At 46.5% G+C, this 12,888-nt stretch overlaps 1 protein-coding gene across 3 annotated transcripts in view; it reads right to left on the bottom strand.

Moving 5' to 3' along the window:
* Positions 1 to 12,888, bottom strand: part of STAT3 (signal transducer and activator of transcription 3) — a 284,749-nt gene that overhangs the window by 37,827 nt on the left and 234,034 nt on the right. For 2 of the 3 annotated variants that reach the window (XM_063138753.1, XM_063138756.1), the window contains exon 1: positions 7,430 to 7,522. The exons of the other annotated variant lie outside the window; for it this stretch is intronic. The gene's annotated coding sequence lies outside the window, so the exon portion shown is untranslated. Of the gene's footprint in view, positions 1 to 7,429; positions 7,523 to 12,888 lie in introns of those variants that run through there. 3 annotated transcript variants of the gene reach the window in all.

The following is a 12,888-nucleotide window of genomic DNA, read 5'->3' as shown; positions in this document are numbered from 1 at the left end:
ATAACTTCCCTTACAGATGGGTATCTGTGTTAGTCTTGAAACATCACTACAGAATCCCACAATAGCCATGAATTGTGTGAGAAAGATAAAGGAGACATTACTTAGCACAGCCTTCCTCAACCTGGGGTGCTCCAGATGTATTGGACTGCATCTCCCAGAATGCCCCAGCCACCTGGGGCATTCTGGGAGTTGCAGTCCAACACATCTGGAGTGCCCCAGGTTGAGGAAGGCTGACTTAGCAGGATAGGGGGATAGAGTGTGTGTGTGTGGGATCCTGCTGAAAAGTTTGCACAAGCCTATGTAAGACTATTGCAAGATGTTGGCACCCCAAAACTGAGGAAGACCATTAGGGATTTAAAACCTGGAGATCCATAACATTTTTGGTTGGACCCCAACTCACTGGACCCAGAAGTATAACCAGACAACATGGCTAATAAGGGCATTTTTAGTTGCCAAATGTGCTAAAAGTTTAAGCCCCCATCAAACCATGAGAGGTTAGTTAAAGTCTCAGATTGGCTGGCATGTACGAGGTGAGGAAATCTGGGGGAAACTCAAAGTGTTTGGGGTAGATTTTAGGCGCCGTACACATACTAAATTCCACTTGGACCATGCCAGAAGGCAGTGTCAATTAAGAGAATTGAATGTATATTATACACATATTTTTGTCTTTTTATTTATATTTATATATTAATTACTTTTAAGCATATGTATATCTATTAGAGATGTGAAGGCCTGGAAAAAAAATGGGAAATTTGGAAAAAAAACTGTTTCCCCCCTGTTTTTTTCCAAAGCCTTTTTTGCTTTTTATATGAAAAATTGTGAAAAAAAGGAAAAAAAGAAAGAAAAAAAAACAGATTACGGGATGTTTTATTTTGGTATGATGAATAAAATGTTTAAGACAAGGTATTCAGATATTTACGTCTCCAAATGATTTCTAAAAACTGTATAGCATCAGATTATTACAATTTCTGTGCACCAAGAACAAGCAAGTCCTAGGTTGCAAGCTGAGACTACAACTCTCAAGTGCAAGAGCAAGATGCATTTCTGCCTCTAGGGGGCAGTACTGCCACTGAAGCAGAGACTGAAACTAATAGTGATAGGTCAGAAAATGAGTCTGATTAAATTTCATGCATATTCATTGAATCTTGGTTCCCCTTTTTTTCTCAGTTCTTTTTATGGGAATGGGGGCTTTATGTCTTGACACTGGAGGACTAGCAGAGACATAAATAATTTTCTTTGTTACTAACGTTGGTGATTTCTTCAGTTGTTTTTTAAAATTGTTTTTTGCCTGTTTCTCATAACTGGCAAAATCAAAAAGGTCCCTTACAGTTCAGGTGTTCAGGAGCTTGTAGCACTATTTGTTACCCCCCCCAAAAGTAAAAAAAGTAAATTAAATTTGTAATAAGTGTTTGAATACACTACTTTTAACATACCAAATGTAATAATTTGATGCCAAACCAACTTGGACATAATTACATTTTATGTTCTTAAAGTAACAAAGTGACTTTCAATCTGTAAAAAGTGCTAATATTGCATTATTTCAATTTTTCCAAAAATTTTCGTTTCCCCCCTGGAAAAAACAGGGGGGAAAACTGGTTTTTTTCCATGGCTTCAAAATTTCCGGAAATTTTACATCTCTAGTATCTATAATGTTTAAATTTTAAATGTTTAATGTTTAATCTTTTGTAAACTACCCGGAGAGCTTCGACTATGGGGCGGTATAGAAATGTAAATAATAATAATAATAATAATAATAATAATGGGTAAGTAAACAGGTAGAAGACAGAGGAAAAGGAGAAATAGGGATTCTTTGTCAATGTTAGTAACAAAAAATGTAAATGGAAGAAAAGTTCCAACAGTGGAGGAGGAGGTGGTGAGAGGGCACTGCATAGTCCCTGTACAAACAATTTGGGGAGTAGAGGGAAGGCAATGCAGCATTGCGACAAAATTTAGTACCCTATTTCTTCAATTCTAAGACACACTTTTTTCCCCATATAAACATCTCTAAAAATGGGGTGCGTCTTAGAATCGTGGGTATGTCTTAGGGTTCAAAGAAATACGGTACATGTTTTATAGAGTCCACACTTTTGCTCACTGACTTGGTTCGCCATGGTGGCTAGTTAATCCCGCTGTGATGTAGCGATCACATACCAGCCAGATTTTTCTAATTACTCTCACGGGCATCAGAATCAGACTCTGAAGTAGGGGAGTCGGCGCCAGACACCGGCCAGCCTGTACCAGTGGGGGAGAAAGCTCTCACGGTTTCTCCCCCAGCTGGTGGTGAACTCTCTCCAGAGCTTATCTTGTCAAGGGCAAATCATACACACTCAATGGGAAAGCAACATTCTTCTGAAGGAGAGAGTGCCAACAGGCTAGCTGACCCTAGGGTGCGACGCAGGCTAAAACGGGAGGAGCGAAAGGAAGGTGGCGGTGAGAGACAGTCCGCCAGTCAGAACTAGCCTCTCTGAAGTTAATGCTTTGGGAAAAGGCTTTCCATTCTCCTTGAAAGAACAATTGTCTCACTTAGTTTGCATAGTTTTGCCTAGGGAGAAGGTTCCAAGAGATTAGACTCTCTTCAGGGGGGAAGAGATGTTTAGTGCTTAAATAAAGCTTTGTGGATTACTTAGCAGGCCTCATTAGCGGTGGCAGCCTAACCCCATGGCTGCACTAACAGCCCATTGCCACACCACACTGATTAGCTGAAGAAGACGGTCCGTCATCCCGCTGGTGGAGGGATGCTCTGCCTTTTTGGTGCAGAGGAAATTAACTGCTATTAAAGCTTGAGCTTTGGAATTTTTTGAACTTTCAAAATTTTCTGCACATCTACACTACTCATGCTTCGGTTTAAAATAAAAAAATGAGCAAAATCACTCTCATAGATAAGCCTTACACTACCTTATTCTTATATACAATTTTAGAAGGTTAAAACTTTGAAGGTCCCAAATTTACCATGTGTGATGTATCTGTAAGGAGCAGAAGCCGAACAGGAGAAGAGTTGAGATCAAGCGAAAGTGCAGGAGGCATCCGAATAAAGACATGAGAAAATCTTCTGTTTTAAAGACTGTACAATCTCAGCAAATTTTAGAAGTGAACAATAAAATAAAGCAATTCATACTAATTATGTCCATGGTTTAAGCAGCCATTTTTCCATGCTGGCACGCAAAGAAGTTTTGTTGGCAAGCAAAGAGGAGAAGGCTGTTGTTTGCATGTGTTGCTTGAGGGCTTCCCAGAAGCATTTGGTAAGCCATTATTGGAAACTGGTCACTGAAGCCAATTCGCACCAAAATAATAAATGTGTGTCTGGATTGTACAACTTCAGACAGCACCTGGGGGTTGTCACAATTGAATGCTCTTCAATACAAAAGCAAAAAATAAAAATCCCCTGCACTTAAAAATCCAGCATGTCAGGGAGAAGAGGCTAGGATACTTCTCATTGATATCCTTACTTTCTATCTGGAGGGATTTTTATTTTATTTTTCTATGGAGGAGCACACAAGATCCACCCCTGCAATAGTTGGACCCTTGTTCTGACCCAATAAGGTAGTCCTTGTGTTATGCCCTCTCTCTCTCCCCATCCTGTACGGAACCAGGAACAAGCTCTGATTCCAACTATCCATACAATCACATCACCTCAGATTTTTTCATAAAGTCCGCCAACACAAAATCGTGCTACTGGAAAACTCTATTTGAGGTGCCTTAATTACTACTGCTCTCACACAGAAGTGCAAGGGCAGGGCTTGGGTTTGAACATTAAAAAAAAACACATTCCTCATGGTTTTAATTTTTGTGAACAGCCCAGAGAGCTTCAGCTATTAGGCGGTATAAAAATGTAATAAATAAATAAAAATAAAATAATCCCCCACATTTAAAAATCTAGCATGTCAGGGAGAAGAGGCTAGGCTACACTTTTCATTGATATCCTTGCTTTCTATCTAGAGGGAATTTTATTTTATTTTTGTATGGACAAGGCCACCACCAGTCACAGTCTAAATCAGTAGTAGGGAACATTTGAATATTTGAATGTGAAACACATAATTGTACACAAATGTTCGTTCTGAGGCCTCAGGCGACAAGGGACGTACAACACTCCCTTGCATTTTTATTTAGTCATTTAAAACAACCTTCCCTAACCTGGTACCACAACTTCCATCAGGTTGTTTTATATATGCACAGAAATCCCCCCTCCCCCTCCGTTTCCCAATCAACAAGATACCAGAGGTTGGCTAGTTGCAACAGGGCCTATGCTAATTAACTTAATGAGTGAGTAGGCAGTTTTTCAGACATCTTGGCCCCAAACCATATAGGGACGGTTGTAGCTTGTGGGATTCAAACTGAAATGCAAACTTGGAAGTGTAGAATTGCACCCTGAACATATGCAGGAAGTTCCATTCCAACATGTCACTCTTCAGCAAAATTATTATCTCACAGACAGTCAGATTAATGCTTTTGCTTTAACTCAAAAAGCTCCACTTCATTTAGCCAATAAATTGTACGTGCTAAAGCCATACCTTTAAGGCACCCTCATCAGAAAACCTGAAAGCACGTCCAGATTATAACAGTTGGTTGACTCTGTGAAAATGCATTCCTAACAGAGCCAGATTGAAGGGTCTAACGTTTTCGAAGTTTAAATAAATGGCTTGCTGGCCATTTGTTTACGTGGGGGACGGAGTGTATCGGAACCAAAGTTGTTTTATAGATTTGACTTTTAACATGCCGGATCATGATGGATTATGCTAACAAAATAGCTGTCCAGATTTTTTATAACCAAAGGCCTAAATAAGATGCTTATTTACACCTTGCCTCTATAAAGCTGGAGCAGAGACAAACACAGCATTGTGGTTTTGACACTGCGGATGCCAGCTGGGAGAACATCAAGAACAGCCAACCGGGAATCATAAAATCAACTTACTGAAAATGGGGGCAAAGGAGGCAGGGAGGAGGCTGTTCTCAGCAAACAGCTGTGTTTACATCCCTGGTCGTTTTAGGCTACCCCAGTTACCATCACAGAAGTCATGGTGCTGGACAAGTCAAATTACTACGTCTTTTAAGTGTCCAGATCAATTGGTAGCTACCAACAGAACATTCCTATTTCTTTGCATGGTCTCAGCCTGTGCTGCTGGGCCTTACTGTCTTTTCCTGCAATTGGTCAGGAAGACTGCAGCAGAAATGCCTATCTATCTAGGGTCAGGAAGTTGTCAGGTGGTGAATCTGTGGCCATTCTTTCAATATAGCTACCTGAATGATGGATAAATGAACAGAAAACCTATACAATCCACAGCCAAAAGCAATAGGCTCTTTCTACCAACATAAGATGAGCCCTACTGGCTCAGACCAAGGGTCCATCTAGTCCACCCTTCTGTTCACCAACAGCCCAGGGGAAACTCACAAGCAGGACACGAGTGCAGCAGCACCCTCTCACCCATCTTCCCCAGCAACTAGTGTGCATAAATGGGAGTTGGAGTCTAACAACACCTTGAAGGCCATAGATTCCCCATCCATGGAGATCCTGAAAGTCATGTTACCTGACCATACTGAGACTTAAGAATGTAGGCCTTCACCTGAGGATTCAGATCTCTTAAATCCTGCTAGAAGGTTCTAAAGACAATTTGGGGTTTTGCAATCTCAGAAGCAGCCACACACCACCACCACCCCCGCCCTCCCAAGCCTGGCAAGGCAATCCAAGCCTGGGAGCGTCAGTGGAAACTAAACTTATCTCAAAAAGCAGAATAGCAAAGGCATATCTCTTGAAGCAGAAAGGTAAACATCAATGCATGTTTCAGGGTCATGCCAGATTGTAGCCTTTGGACTGCCCAGTTTTACAAGGGAGCTTTCGGCACTATAACGCAACCCTCCCCACCCCCACCCCCACCCCCACCCCCACGACCTATTGAGAGAGTTGAACAAACAGAAGCTTCCTGTCGACTCGCTGGCTCCACACCAGCACCCAATTTAGCCGGCAGCATCACAAGCCACCGAGAAGGGTCAACCTTCCGTGACATCACAGGAACCAGGACAGAATCTTCACAGCCCTTTGGCCGTGTCTTTCTAGACACCAAGCAAAGAGACGCTGTGTTTGTATTGCCACCTAAAACAAGCTGTGCCAGGAAAAAAATAAAAAATAAAATAGGGGCTTCCCATTTCTTAGCTTTCAGCAACAGGGATAACCCCAGCAGCTGCATACTGCCATGAGAAGCCGAGACGGATGCCAAGCTGTCTACATACACCACCAGCCATGACCCTTCCCTCTTGCATGGGAAGAGAGCAAGGCCAAGGCCAAAAGACCAGCCTCCCCCCAGGCACATCTGCTAACTCTGCACAGGAGGGGTAGGTAGGTCAGTGCCTGCAGCCACCCCACAGCCAGACTTACGCTGCCAGACATCACTCCTGGTCTATAACCTTCCCCAACCTGGGACCCTCCAGACGCGTTGAACTACAACTCCCAGAAACTCCCTGGCTGGCAAGCGGTGGGAGTTGTAGTTCCACACGTCCGGAAGGCCCCAAGTTGGGGGAAGGCTGCTCTAGAAATCACACTTCCGATTGCTCGAGAAACTGCGAAGGCTTCCTTCCACGCCTTTGCGCCACCCCTCCGGACAGTCTCCAACCCCTCCTCGTTTCCTCGCCTCCCGAAGCGCGCATCCTCTCAGCGAGCCCGCGGAGTTCCTAATACTCCAGAGCAGCCTCCCTTAATACTCCAGAGCAGCCTCCCTCAACCTGGGGTACTCCAGATGTGTTGGACTGCATCTCCCAGAATGCCCCAGCCAGCTGGCTGGGGCATTCTGGGATTTGTAGTCCAACACATCTGGAGCGCCCCAGGTTGAGGAAGGCTGCTCCAGAGTAAAAACCCGCGGAGGAGGCGCGCGCACAGGCTCAGCAGCCTTTGAGAGCAGAACACCCCACCCGGGGCCTTGATCCGGATCCTTCCTCCACCACCACCAGCCCAGCGACGTTAAGCCAGCCAGCGAGCATCTCTGAAAGCTCAAGACACGCGTCCAGGGCTTCACCACCACCCATCGAGGGGCAAAACCCTCACAGGGGCGCTCCGCTGGCGGACGGGGATAAACCGAAGTCCTACAACCCTCCCCGCCAAGCCAGCCACGCACGCGTGAGCTCTTTGGGACTGCCCGCCCCGTCAGCTGCCTCAACCCCGTCCGATTCACGCTCCTTCCTCCATCTATTGGGTCCTTGATTTCTTAGAACGACAAGCAGGCATCGTGCCGCAGAGCTCAGCGCTTGCTTGCTGGCCTGGCAGCGGCGCCTTGGGATCAGAAAGTCCTTTTCATTTCACGCCTCTGATCTAGCAGCAGCCAAACAAGTGCTGAATGGGGAACGCACTCTGCACATGCTCAGAGGCAACCCCTCCTTTCGCAAAGGCCGAGCCCGGGCACTACAGGTAAGACCGACAACTGAGCCCTGCCGCTGCCCCGCCTACCTTGCAGACCCCCGGCGTCGCTTGCCCAGCGCTGGGACCGATCCGGTCTCTTCCCGTCGCCGCTCGCTCCTCGCCCTGCCCCAGCTGCTTGGCCGCGGGGCTTGGCCCCGCCCCCCCGCCGCTCCAGCATCATCGACATCCTCCGCCGTCGACCAATCGCCTGCGAACACTGCGGCTCCTTCGCCGCGGGTGGCCTCGAGGAGCCAATCAGCACGTCCCGCCGCTTTCATTATTCATCGGGCTGTTCCGCGCTGGCTTTCTCCTCCCTCTGCTGTGCTGGAAAGCCAGCTGAGTTCCGGGCACTGTGTGTGACGTCGACACCGCCGCTGTTGCCTTTGTCTAAGGGAGGGGGTGGTGGAAGAGGAGGATTCTCAGGTTCCTAATAATGGGGTGTATTCCATGCCGGTCCTACTTAGAGTAGATCTATTAAAATGAATGGGACCTAGCGATGTCACAACTAAAGTCCCATTCCTTCTGATGCATCTACTCTAAATAACATGGGATGCAACTGGATGGGTGCTGCAGAGAGCCGGATTCTGACAAGACAGAGGTGCTCCTGGTTAGTAGAAAAGTAGATCAGGCAATAGGGATTCAACCTGCGCTAGATGGGGTTATATTCCCTCTTCAGATCCATGTCTATACATCAGTTCCTTTTATTACAGTCAACAGACCAATAAAACGTAAGAAAACACGTAATAAATATTTAAAATACATGGAATTAAAACAGAGTATGATTGCATGAAGCCTCCTTAAAGTTCTGTACTAGAAGCAAAAGGAAGTCCCACCACCATGTCTATACATACTTATTATTGGTGGATAAAAATGATATACAGTGTCTTAAACAGAAATGGAATAGGGAACAGGATTGTCCCATTCTGCCTCCTCGTTGGATCACTGTTTTGGTGTCTGTATCTGATGTGCCTATGGATCTTATATGGGAAAAACTTTTGTTGCATGTCTATTAGACACCACAGCATCTCTTTAATAAGGATTTGTCTAACTCACGAATTGTTGGCATATAATGCAGCTAACACATCTTTGGCAGGGCTGGTGCCAGACTATTTTGCGCCCTAGGCAATGTGAGCTACTTTCACCCCCACTCCACCCCCCAAAACGCCAACTTTGATTTTTAAGAACATATGGTACCTGGAAAAAATAAGAAACACAAAAGTTGAAACTGCTAAACTTATTTTAAAGTGCAAGAAATACGCCATGCCAATTATAGCAAACAAATTGGAAAGGAATGTTGATTGGTCTAAAATGCATTATTTAATAGGAATATCACCTCCAAATCATCCCCCTCCCCAACTCACACACGCGCGCGCACACACACTCAGCATCACTCACGCCAAACAAACACACGCATGAATACATGCATTCACTCAAAGACCCCATGATGCACCCCATTCACCCATACATTCGCTCTCTCTCTCCTCCAGGCACATTCCGGAAGTCCGAACGTGGAGCCGCCCCACCCCCACCCCAGCGTCCCTGGCTTCGCTTCAGCTGGGTGGGCGTGGGGCGCCATCTCGCCCGCCCAGGCCTAGCTAAATCCTCGGGCCGGACCGGCTCACAGCCAACGCGCATGAGTGCTGCACTGTGCCCGTTGCCCCTCTGAGCTTGGCGCTCTAGGCGGCCGCCTGAGTGGCTTCTATGGTAGCACCGGCCCTGCCTTTTGGGGAGGAGGTCATTATATGGACAAGTTTTGTATTGGAAAATGCCTTAATATTACTGATGTACATCCTCTTTTAAATTATCTACCTGCTTCCTGAAAGTTAATGCATGGTCAGCAAAAATGGATTCTCTCTAGCCTTCTGACAGCTAAAAGACTGATACTATAACATTGGAAGGATAAATGCTCACCCCCTATAATGCAATGGATTGAAGACCTCATAACGCTTTCAACATTTGAACGGGTGGTGTATAGACACCACCTGTGAACAGATACTTATTTGGATATTTCATCTGCTTTTGTTGAAGTTTATGTATAGTTCTTACAAACCTGTATTTACACACACCAATTTCCTATGTATGCATTCAAACTGACGTATTCAAATTTATGTAGCCACATTTTTTTTCTTTTGTAGAAATTTTATAATAAAAAATAAGTTTAAAATATTCCCCATTAAAACTCAGGCACACACTTTAGGTGTACTCTTGAATTCAGCCTTGAACCTGGATGCCCAAGTTTCAGCAGTGGCCAGAGAGCAGCAATTCCGGGGACCGCTTGTCTGTGTTACTAAGTTTTACAACCATTTAACGGTTTTATTGCCTTGCTGCTACTTTTAGTCTGTTTGTTTGTTTTAACTTGTTTTATTCCCTGTCTTCCTACCCTACTCTACCCTTTCAACTTTATTACTTCTGTTTAAAGCCTTAACCCTTTTAATAAACTGTTTTAAGACTTATTCGGTGTGGTTCCAGGTCATTACTGGCCTAAGTCCAGTGTTGGCTGGCTGGAGGGAGGTGGGTGGCTGGGTGGGTTGTTGGGTGTCTGACCCAGGCCTGCCTTGCAAGGGGGATGCAGAGGCTGCATCTCCTTCACAGAACAACCCACATAGCTTAGGACTAGGCTACCTGAAAGACTGCCTTTCCCCCATATGAGCCTGACCCTATTTTATGAACTTTTGGAGAGGCCCTTATTTTGGCACCACCACCTTCAGAAGTGTGTTTGATAGCCTTGCAAGATAGGGCCTTCTTGGTGGCTGCTCCCAAGCTGTGCAACTCCCAGCCGAGGGAGGCTAGATTTGCTTCCTCTCTGCTGTCCTTCTGCAATCAATCAATGCATTTTTATTTAAGATAGCCTTTGGCATGTAAGCTGGTCTGTTGGGTTGGGTGCTGTTTTATTTTGTTATTGTATTTTTATGTATTTGTTTCATGATTGTTTTAATCAAGTTTGTTTTTTTTAGATCCTATGATTGTAAGCCATCTCGAGTGCCATCTTTTGGATAGAAAGATGGGTACAAATCATATCAATCAATAAGGACCAGCTGGAGTTGCTTGCCTTCCCTCATACTTTGGAAGGCGCTGCTCCAAGGATGGGTAATATGTGGATCTCTAGATGTTTTGAACTGCAACTCCCATCAATCCTAACCAGCATAGGCAAGCATGAGGGATGATGGGAGTTGCAGTTCAACAATATCTGTATTGCCACACATTCATCACCTCATTCTACCAGTTTGCTCACTCTCTAGGTGGTTCTCCAGGGGAAAATTGGTCACCGTGGGCCCAAACCCTGCCACTGTACAACCCTGAAGAAATGCAAGTGAGCAAGGAGAAGGACCCTGCTTTTTGCAAGAGCTGCAACCTCTGCCCATTTGAATCCCTTAAGCCTGCACTGCTGAGAGTGAGGGAGAGGGCAAGTGGGCAGAGGTGGCTGTTCCTATAAGGAGCAGCTGGCTGCTCTCCTCATTCAGTCACTCTGGGCAGACCTGCTGCCCAGCCCAAACCTCCCCACTGCACTGCCCAGAGAAAGAGGATGGACAGAGGTGACAGATAGCTCTCTTGACGGTGTGGCAGGGCCTAATCCTCCTTACTGCACTGCCCAGAAAGGGAAGGATGACCCAGCAAGAGGTTGCCTTCTCTTGCTCATGTACTCTCTTGGGTAGTGCTGCTGGGTTCAGTCCTCACCACACCTTCCAGAGAGGGAGTGTGGCCTTTGCTAGACCTACCTGGTAATCCGTGCGGAAGGAGGGGTGAGCCCGTGGTGCAGCTGTCACTCCAATCCACACGTCAGACGCGACGGGCTAAAGGAAAGCCCCATCGCGTCCGCCATTTTTTTTCAATTAAAGGGCAGGATGCATGCTCGTGCACTTAGGGTTTTTTTTTTTTAAAAAAAAAAACCATTCTCCCCGGTCCCCCCCTGCCCTGATCTTCCCCCTGCCCTGATCTCCCCACCCTGCCCCTGATCTCCCCCCAATCTCCCCACCCCACCCTGATCTCCCACCCTGGCCTGATCTCCCCCTGGCTCCGATCTCCCCCCCCTCAATCTCCCCCCCCCGCCCTGATGGCTGCAGCACTGCAGAGCGCTGTGCCCTGTACGCTGCTTTCCCCGGCTACTCACGAGTAATTGCAGTAGCCGGGAAAGCGGCGGAATGGGCTACATACTCGCGGCCCGAGACCGTGGGAAATACCGGGCCAAAAGTGGTACCTGTTATCCCAGGCCAAGGGGGGGGTTGACCCCTGCCTGAGCCCAGGATCCCCTATGCGTCATCTGGATGCACAGGGGCAAGCCCCGGGCTAACCCGTGGTCTAGCAAAGGCCTGTGTGAGCGAGCAGGCCTCCTCTTGCTTGCTCGCTCACCTGTGTTTTCCCTCTGTGCAGCACAGCAAGGCAAATGTCTACCACCAGGCCTCCTCGAGGGAGAGGATAGACGAGCGATTCAGAGATAATGGAGCTGCTCCTGGGAAGCAACTAGTCAGCAGGTCTCTCAATGGCCATTTCCACCCCCTCCCCTCTCTCATATCTTGATGCATTCAAGAAAGTGTAGGAACACAAGGGGTTGGAGTTCACGGGGCTCCATAGCAGAGGAGTTCATTTCTACCACCCCACTCCTGCCACCTTATCTGAAATTCACTGCCATTTCCATGAGCTCCATCACACCAGCATTATATCCCGCTGTCATGGTGCGTCGCGTACAAAGGACTCAGATGATGCTGTCCATGTCTTGCCCTGATCTCACCTCTTCCCCCCTCTTTGCGAGGTTTCCAAGTGCGGGGAAGGAACGGTATTTCCAGCAATGCGCTCGACTCTCTACGTGTATTTTTATCCCATTGTACTCAATCCAATGTTCTGAGGGAGGGCGGCATTGCTGATGAAAGGGAGGGGGCGTGCCAGGGCAAGGTGTCCCTGTGAACAACCAATAGATTGTAAGGGGAGGTACAAATGAGATCTGCGGGGTGGGGGGGTAACAGCCCTGTGAAGATGAATGAAACACAAGGCTTTCAAACACTAAGTAAATGGAGGGGGATAATACAAGGGCAAACGTTCAGGTGTGATGGAGCTCTGTCCGGGAAGGCTTCTTTCTCTGGTCACTACCTCTCCCTTTTCCAGCTAAACGTATTGTTTTTGTCAGGATATCTCTATTCATGGAATTTTCTACCTGGTATTCCTTATTGGTTTAGTTTTATAAAATTGCAACTGGGTCTTGCAACCAAATATTACCCTGTGAAAGTGTTCCTGTTTAGTGATCCAGTCCCAGTCACACACACACACACACACACACACACACAGAGGGAGAGAGAGAGAGAGAGAGAGAGAGAGAGAGAGAGAGAGAGAGAGAGAGAGAGATGTGCACACATACACATATCCCTCTGTGGCAATGCAACTGAGCATGATTGAGCTGTTATAGTAAAGTTTTTTCTCAACTTCTGCAAACCTTGGGGTTCCCCAAGCATTGTAATACTTCCCTTTTATTTCTCAGTAGCCCCGTTTTGACTACATAATCATCATTACTCAGTATT

Source organism: Elgaria multicarinata, chromosome 11, assembly GCF_023053635.1.
Source record: "Elgaria multicarinata webbii isolate HBS135686 ecotype San Diego chromosome 11, rElgMul1.1.pri, whole genome shotgun sequence".
NCBI lineage: Eukaryota > Metazoa > Chordata > Lepidosauria > Squamata > Anguidae > Elgaria > Elgaria multicarinata.
This window is presented reverse-complemented; position numbering and strand designations above follow the sequence as displayed.